Source organism: Talpa occidentalis, unplaced genomic scaffold (assembly GCF_014898055.3).
Source record: "Talpa occidentalis isolate TD23 unplaced genomic scaffold, MPIMG_talOcc4v2.1 talOcc4.4, whole genome shotgun sequence".
Classification (NCBI taxonomy): domain Eukaryota; kingdom Metazoa; phylum Chordata; class Mammalia; order Eulipotyphla; family Talpidae; genus Talpa; species Talpa occidentalis.
This window is the reverse complement of record NW_023604295.1, coordinates 44,229,912-44,239,742: the sequence shown is the minus strand read 5'-3', so window position 1 is coordinate 44,239,742 and position 9,831 is coordinate 44,229,912.

Sequence of the window (9,831 nt, the reverse complement as noted above, 5' to 3'; positions counted from 1 at the left end):
TATAAAATTTTAACATTAGCAATATCAGATATAATAATACCCTATCTAAATGAACATGTTCTTTTTTTTAAACTAGTCTACCTTTTCATCCCATTTACCCTTCTGTCTAGGGGAACAAATAAACACCTCACTAGGGCCTCCCTGGGGGCCTAGGGGTTAAGTTTCAGTGCTACCTGTGCTGAGGCCTGAGTTCGATCCCCAGTTAAGGAGCTAACCGACCTATGGCACAGCAGACCTCTCCTGTCTCACCCACTGCTCCCTTCAGCAGTGTATTTCAGTAGATCTGCCTGTTGTGCTCCCCACTCTATCTCTGGTGAATCCTCTCACCCCCCAGACCCCACTTCTTGTATGCATAAATAAATAAAAATAAATCTATAAAAATTAGCTTAAAAGAAAATAAAACTAGACAGTCCCATCTACAAAGAGATGTTTAACTTAAGTAGTAATTAAATGAACTGCAAATTAATTAAAACAAGGAATCTTTTTTCCCCACTTAAATTAACAAAGTAATTTTTAAATGCATTATCAACCATCACCAATAGCATTTTAAAGTGATCCAAACCTTTTGTGGGACCTCGCCGGTGGCCAGGAATTGAACTGGTGCTGCAGAGGCTGCGAGCAGCCTCGCAACCCAGCACTCAACCGCTGCGTCACCAGGGGAGGCCCGTGATCCAAACCTTTTGGAAAGGTTTGTGGCAATATATACTGAGAAGCACAAAAAAATTTATATCTTTCAGTAATTTATATCTTTAGTAATTCCATTTCTAGGAATATATTCTAAGGAAATAATCGCAAGTATGTAAATAGCTACAAGCAAGAAAATATTTATCTATGCATTACTCATAACAGAAAGGAAAAGGAAGAGGTGTCTGAAAAAATACCAAACATTCAATTAAAGAATAGTTATGTAAATTATAGTACATTCATTTGATATAGTCTGCAGCTGGTCAAAGTGATAGTTACAAAAACTAGGGAGACACATGGGAGAAATCTTATGGTGGGTTAAATTTTTACAGCAGAATGCAAATTTATATAGCCTGTATAATTGCAATTCTTCAAAGATATGCTAAAAATGTACCAGAAGAAAATACATTAAAATGATAATGTCTGGGTGTTGGGGTGAGGACTGTTGTTATTTTAGTTCTTTTCTTTACCTTCTATATTTTTTATGATTTGATTATATTACTTTATAAGTGAGCATGTTATTAAATTTTGGGATTGAGATTTGCTAGTTTGGAGTTTTTGTTTGGCAATTTTTTCCCAACATTTTCTCCAATCCCAATACATATTTGAAGACTTCATAAAGCTATCTTTTTTTAAAGATTTATTTATTTATGCATCAAGAACTAGGGTGCAGGGGATGAGAGGATTCACCAGAGACAGAGTGGGAAACAGAACAGGCAGACAGACTGAAATACACTGCTGAGGGGAGCAGTGGGTGAGACAGGAGAGGTTTGCTGCGCTATGTGGGTGGCTTCCTAGCCGGTGATCGAACTCGTGCTGCAGGGGATGCCACAGCTTCATAGTGCGGTGCTTAACCCCTTGCGCCGCCAGGGAGGCCCCGATAAAGGCATATCTTAAAGTATAGAATCAGGCACCTTATACCATGATTTAATCAATGATGCTTATGTAATGTAGTCTCCATAAAAACCAAAAAGGAAAAAAAAAGATGGAATTCTAAGAACATCAGGTTGGATAACACATGCAGGTTTGGGAAAAATGGAGCAGGCAGGGAAACTCTGTGTCACTTCCCATACTTTACCCTAAGCATCTCTTCCATGTTGCTGTTCCCGAATTAAATACTTTTGTAATAAGCCAGTAACCTAACAAGTTAAAAAAAAAAAAACCTAGATCACATAGCCTTAAAGTAAAATTCGGGGGGAAAATTTAAGATAACTTACAGGTGAAAATACTCATGCAGTATAAGGTGGAAAAATATCTGCACATAAAATATCTAATATGATCCTGATTTGTTTTAAAATATTTTTATTTAAAGTAATTCTTGACTTTCCTATATCTGACATCAAAAGCATAAGCAACAAAAGAAAAATACGAACATTGGACTTCATCAAAATTAAAATTTTTTGTTTTTTTTTTTTTTTTTTTTTTTTTTTTTTTTGCATCTTTGCCAATAATATTATTCTGAGTGAATTCCCCATCAATCAACCCTGTTCTTTGTTGATTTTTTTTTTTTCACTTGCATACATCATGTTTTTTTTTTTTTTTTTTTTTATAAATTTTATTGTTATATTCCCCATACAATTGCCGCCCCCATTCTGACCCCAATCCCTCCCCTCCCGCCCCTGCCCCCTAAAAGTGTCTCTGGTTCATAGTTTTTTGTTGATTTTGATTTTCACTTTCTTATAGTTATTCATTTTCCTGGTCCCTTATTTAAGTTTTCTAGATTCCTGCTATGAGTGAGACCATCCGGTATTTTTCTTTTTCTTTTGGCTTATTTCGCTGAGCATGATCCCTTCCAGCGCCATCCATGTTGCAGCAAATTGCATGTGTTTATCTTTTTGAATGCTGAGTAATATTCCATGGTATATATGTACCACATCTTCTTGATCCAGTCATCTATTTTTGGGCATTTGGGTTGTTTCCAAAGCTTAGCTATTGTAAACAGTGCTGCTATAAACATAGGGGTGCAGGTGTTCTTTGGAATTGATGTTTCTGTGTCCTTTGGGTAAATACCTAGGAGTGGAATTGCTGGGTCATATGGAAGCTCTATGTTTAGTAGGTCCAGAAATCTCCACACAGCTTTCCACAGTGGTTGGACCAGTTTGCACTCCCACCAACAGTGCAGAAGAGTTCCTTTTTCTCCACACCCTCGCCAACATTTGTTGTTGCTAGTTTTTTTAATATGTGCCATTCTCACTGGTGTAAGATGGTATCTCATGGTAGTTTTGATTTGCATTTCCCTGATGACAAGTGATGTTGAACATTTTTTCATATGCCTGTTGGCCATTTGCATTTCCTCTTCAGAGAAGTTTCTTTTAAGCTCTTCTGCCCATTTTTTGACTGGATTATTTTCTTTGTTGTTGTTGAGTCTCATCAGCTCTTTGCATATTTTTGTGATCAGTCCTTTATCATTAGTGTTGGGTGCAAAAATGTTCTCCCAGTTGGTGGGGTTTCTCTTTGTTTTTGTTATTGTCTCTTTTGCTGTGCAAAAGCTCTTTAATTTGATATAGTCCCAGCTGTTTATCTTTGCCTTCACTATCACTGCTTTGGGTGATGTGTCTGTAAAGATGTCTTTGATGTGCAAATCCCGTAGTGTTTCGCCTATATTTCCTTCTATATATTTTATGGTTTCAGGTCTTATGTCTAGTTCTTTAATCCATTTTGAGTTGATTTTTGTGTATGGTGTGAGGTGGTGGTCAAGCTTCATTCTTTTGCATGTAGCGACCCAGTTTTCCCAGCACCATTTATTGAACAAACTTTCTTTGCTCCAATGCATAGTCTTTGCTCCTTTGTCAAAGATTAGTTGACCATAAATCTGTGGGTTTATTTCTGGATTTTCTATTCGATTCCATTGGTCTGTATGTCTGTTCTTGTTCCAATACCATGCAGTTTTGATGATTATGGCTTTGTAGTATAGTTTGAAGTCTGGGAGTCTGATGCCTCCATTCCCTTCTTTTTTTTTCAGGAGAGCTTTGGCTATTCGGGGTTTTTTGTGATTCCATATGAATTTCATCAATAATTTTTCTATTTCTTTGAAGAATGACATTGAAATTTTGATTGGAATAGCATTGAATCTGTATATTGCTTTTGAAGGATGGCCATTTTAATAATGTTTATTCTTCCAATCCATGAGCAGGGGATGTCTCTCCATTTCTTTGTGTCTTCTTCTATTTCTTTTAACAGTGTTTTATAGTTTTCTTTGTATAGGTCCTTTACCTCTTTTGTTAGATTTATTCCCAAATATTTGATTTTTTTTGTTTCAATAACAAAAGGGATGGTCTTTTCGATTTCTTCTTCTTCAGATTTATTGTTTGTGTATAGGAAGGCTACTGACTTTTGCGTGTTGATTTTGTATCCTGCCACTTTACTGAACTGATTGATGAGTTGAATTAGCTTTTCTGTGGAGTTTTTGGGGTTCTCTATGTATAATATAATATCGTCTGCAAATAGTGATAGTTTGACTTCTTCTTTTCCTATTTGGATTCCTTGGATGTCTTTCTCTTGTCTTATTGCCCTGGCTAGGACTTCCAGTATTATATTGAAAAGCAATGGTGAGAGTGGACATCCTTGTCTTGTTCCAGATCTTAATGGAATTGCTTTCAGCTTTTCACCATTGAGAATGATACTGGCTGTTGGCTTGTCATAGATGGCCTTTATGATGTTGAGGTATGTTCCTTGTATCCCAAGAACTTCAAGGGCTTTTATCATGAATGGGTGTTGCACTTTGTCGAAAGCTTTCTCAGCATCTATTGATATTATCATATGGTTTTTATATTTCTTTTTGTTGATGTGTTGGATAACGTTGATTGATTTTCGGATGTTAAACCATCCTTGTGCCCTGGAATGAATCCAACTTGGTCGTGGTGAATTATCTTATGGATACATTGTTGGATTCTGATAGCTAAAATTTTATTGAGGATTTTTGCATCAGTGTTCATTAGGGAGATTGGCCTGTAGTTTTCCTTTTTTGTGTTGTCCTTGTTCGGTTTGGTATTAGTGTAATGTTGGCTTCATAGAACGTGTTTGGTATTGTCCCTTCCTTCTCAATTTTTTGGAAGAGTTTGTGAAGGATAGGCACTAATTCGTCTCTGAATGTTTGGTAGAATTCATTTGTAAATCCATCAGGTCCTGGGCTTTTGTTTTTGGGGAGGTTTTTGATTACCATTTCAATTTCGCTAATTGTAATTGGTCTGTTTAGGTGTTCTATTTCTTCTTTATCTAGCTTTGGGTGATTGTAGAGTTGTAGGAATTTGTCCATCTCCTCTAGATTGTTAAACTTGTTTCCATATAACTGTTCATAGTAGTTACTGATTATTCTTTTGATTTCTGCTGTGTCCGTTGTGATTTCTCCTCTTTCATTTATGATTCTGTGTATTTGTGCTTTCTCCCTTTTTTCCTTTGTGAGCCTGGCTAGGGTTTGTCTATTTTATTATTTTTTCAAAGAACCAGCTCTTGGTTTCATTGATCTTTTGGATTGTTTTTTTAGTTTCAATTTCATTTATTTCTGCTTTGGTTTTTATTATTTCTTTTCTTCTACTGGTTTTGGGTTTTCTTGTTGTTCTTTTTCTAGATCTTTGAGCTTCGAGATTAGGTTGTTTCTTTGCGTTCTTTCTTGTTTCTTGATGTGAGCTTCTATTGCTATATATTTTCCTCTTATTACTGCTTTTGCTGCATCCCATACATTTAGGATATTGGTGTCCTCCTTGTCGTTCAATTCAAAAAATTTTTTAATTTCTTCTTTGATCTCCTCATTAGTCCAATGGTCTTCCAGTAGTGTGGTTTTTAATCTCCATGAGGTAGGAAAGTTCCTTGCCTTCTTTTTATGGTTTATTTCTAGTTTGATGCCTTCATGGTCAGAAAAGATGGTTGATATGATTTCAATCTTGGTGTATCTGTTGATGTTTGTCTTGTGCCCCAGTATGTGATCGATCCTGGAGAATGATCCGTGTGCGCTTGAGAAAAATGTGTACTCCGTTTTTTTGGGGTTTAGTGTTCTATAGATGTCTGTTAAGCCCAATTGCTCTAGGTCTTTATTTAGAGCTTTGGTTTCTTTACTTATTTTTTGTCTTGTTGATCTATCCATTGTTGATAGTGGTGTGTTGAAGTCTCCCACTACGTATGTGTTTTCTCTGATGTCTGTTTTCAGAGAGGACAACAGTTGTCTGATATATTTTGGTGCTCCTTCGTTTGGTGAGTATATGTTAATGAGTGTTATTTCTTCTTGAAGTATTGTCCCCTTGATATAATGTAGTGACCATTGGGGTCTCTTTTTATCTTTTTGAGTTTGAAATCTGTTTTATCTGATATAAGTATAGCTGTTCCTGCTTTCTTTTTTGGTCCATTTGCTTGTAGGATTGTTTTCCATCCTTTAACTTTGAGCCTATTTTTATCTTTTGTAGCTAAATGTGTTTCCTGGAGACAGCAAAAGGTTGGGTTTTGTTTCTTAATCCAGGCTGCAACTCTGTGTCTTTTTATTGAAGAGTTTAGTCCATTTACATTTAGAGTTAATATTGATATGTTAACATCTGTATTTGCCATTGTGTTTGTCTTTCCTTTGATTTTATTTATTTATTCTTTTAATAACTTTTTTTTTTTTTTGGCCTTCTTTCATTGTTATTCGTCGCTCTGAGGTTCTGGCTTTAGAACTCCTTGTAGTATTTTTGGAGTGGGGGTTTAGTTGCAATGAAATTCCGGAGTTTCTGTTTGTCTGGGAAGGTCCATATTCTTTCTTCAAAGAGGAAGGAGAGCTTTGCGGGATAGAGTATTCTTGGTTGGCATCTGTTTTCTTGGAGTCTGTTGACTATGTCCCTCCACTCTCTCCTTGCCCGTAGTGTTTCTTCGGAGAAGTCTGATGTCAGCCTGATTGGTTTTCCTTTGAATGTTATCTGTTTCTTCCCTCTTGCCAGCTTCATTATTTTTCCTTGTCCTGGATTCTTGGGAGCTTTACTATTATGTGTCTTGCTGTATTTTTCCTTTCGTCGTGGAAGTTTGGTGTTCTTCTTGCCTCTTGTATATCAATTTTCAGCTCCTTCTTCACATTGGGAAGTTCTCTTCAATTATCTCTTTGAATATTTTCTCTGTTCCTACATCTCTCTCCTCTCCTTCTGGTATTCCTATAACTCTTATATTTCCTTTCCTCATGGAGTCCGATAGTTCCCGAAGTCTTTCTTCGTTCTTTTTCCTTCATACTTCTCTTTCCTTCTCTGTTTTGGTTCTTTTTATTTCTGTGTCTTCAAGATTACTTATTCGTTCTTCCATTTCATCTATTCTGCTTTCATTGCTTTTCCCAGAATTCTTTAGTTCTTCCATTAATTCTTTGATCTCCTGCATTTCTTTTACTTCCCTCTTTAGGGACTCAATTTCTTTCTTCTGACCATTGTTTTCCCTCTCTAGGGACTCAATTGCATTCTTCTGATCGTTGATTATTTTTCCCTTATCATTGTTTTCCTTTATGACTTCTGTCAGTTTTTTAATCACGGCAATTTTAAATTCTCTTTCTGGAAGGCTCAGAAATTCTTCCAAGTTATTGTCGTTGCAATCTGGGGGCTGGCTTTCTTTTTGTGGTGTGCTTTTTCTCTGGAGAGTTGCTAGGTTGCGTGTGGTTCTTCTCCTCCCTACTGTCTGTTTTCTAATTTGCCGTATGCGTTGGGACACTGTGTTGTTGGGACTTGCCGGCATCTTGGGTGGGCTTCTCTGTTCCCCTCTGGTTCTTCCAGGAGTCATCTGTCAGTTTCAAGCAGCCTTTACTGGAGAAAGGTCCCTGTTCTAAAATGCCGATGTGGGGACACACTCCCCTGTGCGCCTGGTCTGCCCCGGCGGTGGGTTCCTGCTCCCCTCTGGGCTTGGACTGCAGGCCAGAGGGGGTCTGGCGTGGGCGAACTTCCCCCGCTCACCTCTGGCTCCTGAGGAAGCCTTCTGCAGGTAGTCTTACTGAAGAAATGTCCCTGTTCTAAAATGGTGATGTGGGACACACTCCCTGCGCTTCTGGTCTCAGGCACACTACTCTGCGCGCCTGGTCTGCCCCGGCTGTGGGTGCTCGCTCTCCCTGTGGGCTCAGACTACTTGTTCAGAAGGGGCCGGTGTGGGCTAACTCCCCAGCTGGCCACTAGCTCCTTCAGTAGCCTGTGCTGGGGTCAAGTCGCTAGGTGGCACCAGAGATCTCTCCTAGAGCCCTTGGGAGCTGATTTTCCACCCTGTGGGACAGGGAGCAGAGCGGGGATGGTAGGGTACACCTCAACGGCTTTGGGGTGCTGTGTCTGCCTTGTGCCCCACCGTCGTGGGGAACCCACGCCCCTAATTTCGTGCCCCGGGTCTCAGTTCCAAAGCCCTCAGTTCCAGGACGCGGGCTGTAGCCCAGATCAGTGGCGCGGGAATGGCGCCTTTTGAATCCCGCTCCCCTGCCTGGGCGCCTTGTTCCTGCTCACTCAGGGAGGGCCTCAGCCCGGGTCTCAGTTCCAAAGCCCTCAGTTCCAGGACGCGGGCTATAGCCCAGATCAGTGGCGCGGGAATGGCGCCTTTTGAATCCCGCTCCCCTGCCTGGGCACCTTGTTCCTGCTCACTCAGGGAGGGCCTCCGCCGTCTCCCCGCAAGCCTAGGTCGCAGGCGCAGGGCCCTGGGCAGCTGCAATCCGAGCGCCGCTTTCGCGCAAGCTTACCGGGCGGCCGGGGCTGTGTGCTGGTGCTGGGCTCCTCCTGGTGGGCGGGGCTCTCTTTACTGGCGCCTGGAGCTCACCTCCGCGGCGGATCCTGCAGGGTTCGCCTCAGCTCCCGTTCACGGGGTGTGGTGGCTGAAATAGTTCCTTTCCACTCACAGTCCCACTTGCTGCATCCGTTTTTCTTGTTGGCGTTTTGGTTTGTTGTTTCCCTCGTCTCTGCCGGTCGGAGAGTGCCGCCTCTGTGGGCGGGGGAGGGGAGCAGGGTTCTGCGCTTCCCTCCCTTCTCGTCCTCTTTTATGGCAACTTTCTTCTTCGGGCAGTTTGCTGGAGTCGTCCGTTTATCTTCCCTGTCTCAGTTCTCACTGGACCTCAAATTTTTTGTTCTTTAAAAGATGCCATCAAGAAAGTGAAAAGACAACCCAAGGAATGGGAGAAAATATTTGTAATCAGATATGGGATCAGATAAGGGACTTGTATCCAGAATATATAAGGAAGGCTTACAGCTCTCCAATAAAAAGGGCACATAACCAAATTTTTTAAGTGGACAAGTGATTTAAATAGATATTTATCAAAAAAAAAAAAACATGCAAAGAGGCAATAAGCACAGAAAAAGAGGGTCTCCCCGGTGGCGCAGCGGTTGAGCGCTGGGTTGCGAGGCTGCCCGCAGCCTCTGCGGTGCCGGTTCGATCCCTGGCTGCTCCCCGGCTACCAGAGGAGGGTCCCACTTGGCACACAGACCTCTCCTGCCGCCCGCTGCTCCCCTTAGCAGTGTACTTTGGTCCTTCTGCCTGCTGTGCTCCCCGCTCTGGCTCTGGTGAATTCTCTCACCCTCCCGCGCTTCTGACTGTACCCAGTGCTTGTATAAATAAATAAAAATAAATCTCTAAAAAAAAAAGAACATAAAAAGATGCTCGATGTTGGGGCCTCCCTGGTGGCACAAGGGGTTAAGTCTCAGCACTTTGAAGCTGTGGGCATCCACTGCAGCATGAGTTCAATCCCCAGCCAGAGAGAAACCCATATGGCAAAGCTGACCTCTCCTGTTTTGCCCGCTGCTCCCCTCAGCAGTGTATTTCTGTCAATCTGCCTGTTCTGCTCCCCACTCTGTCTCTGGTGAATTCTCTCACACACCCATGCCAGGCATTGTGTTCCCCCGGCACCTCTGGTCTACACCCCAGCTTTTACATGCATAAATAAATAAAAATAAATCTTTAAAAAAATGTTGCTTGATGTTATTAGTCATTAGGGACATGCAAATGAAAACCACAGTGTGATACCACCCCACACCCAAAAAGACAATCAACAACAGTGTTGCAGAAAACATGGAGCAATCAAAACTCTCATTCATTGCTATGAGAATGTAAAATGATGTACCTGCTTTGCAATACAGTTTGGAAGTTCCTAGAAAATTAAATAGAGAACTGCAAATAAACCAACCATTCCATTCATAGTAGAAATGAAAATACATATCCACACAAAATTTATGCGTGGATATTCAA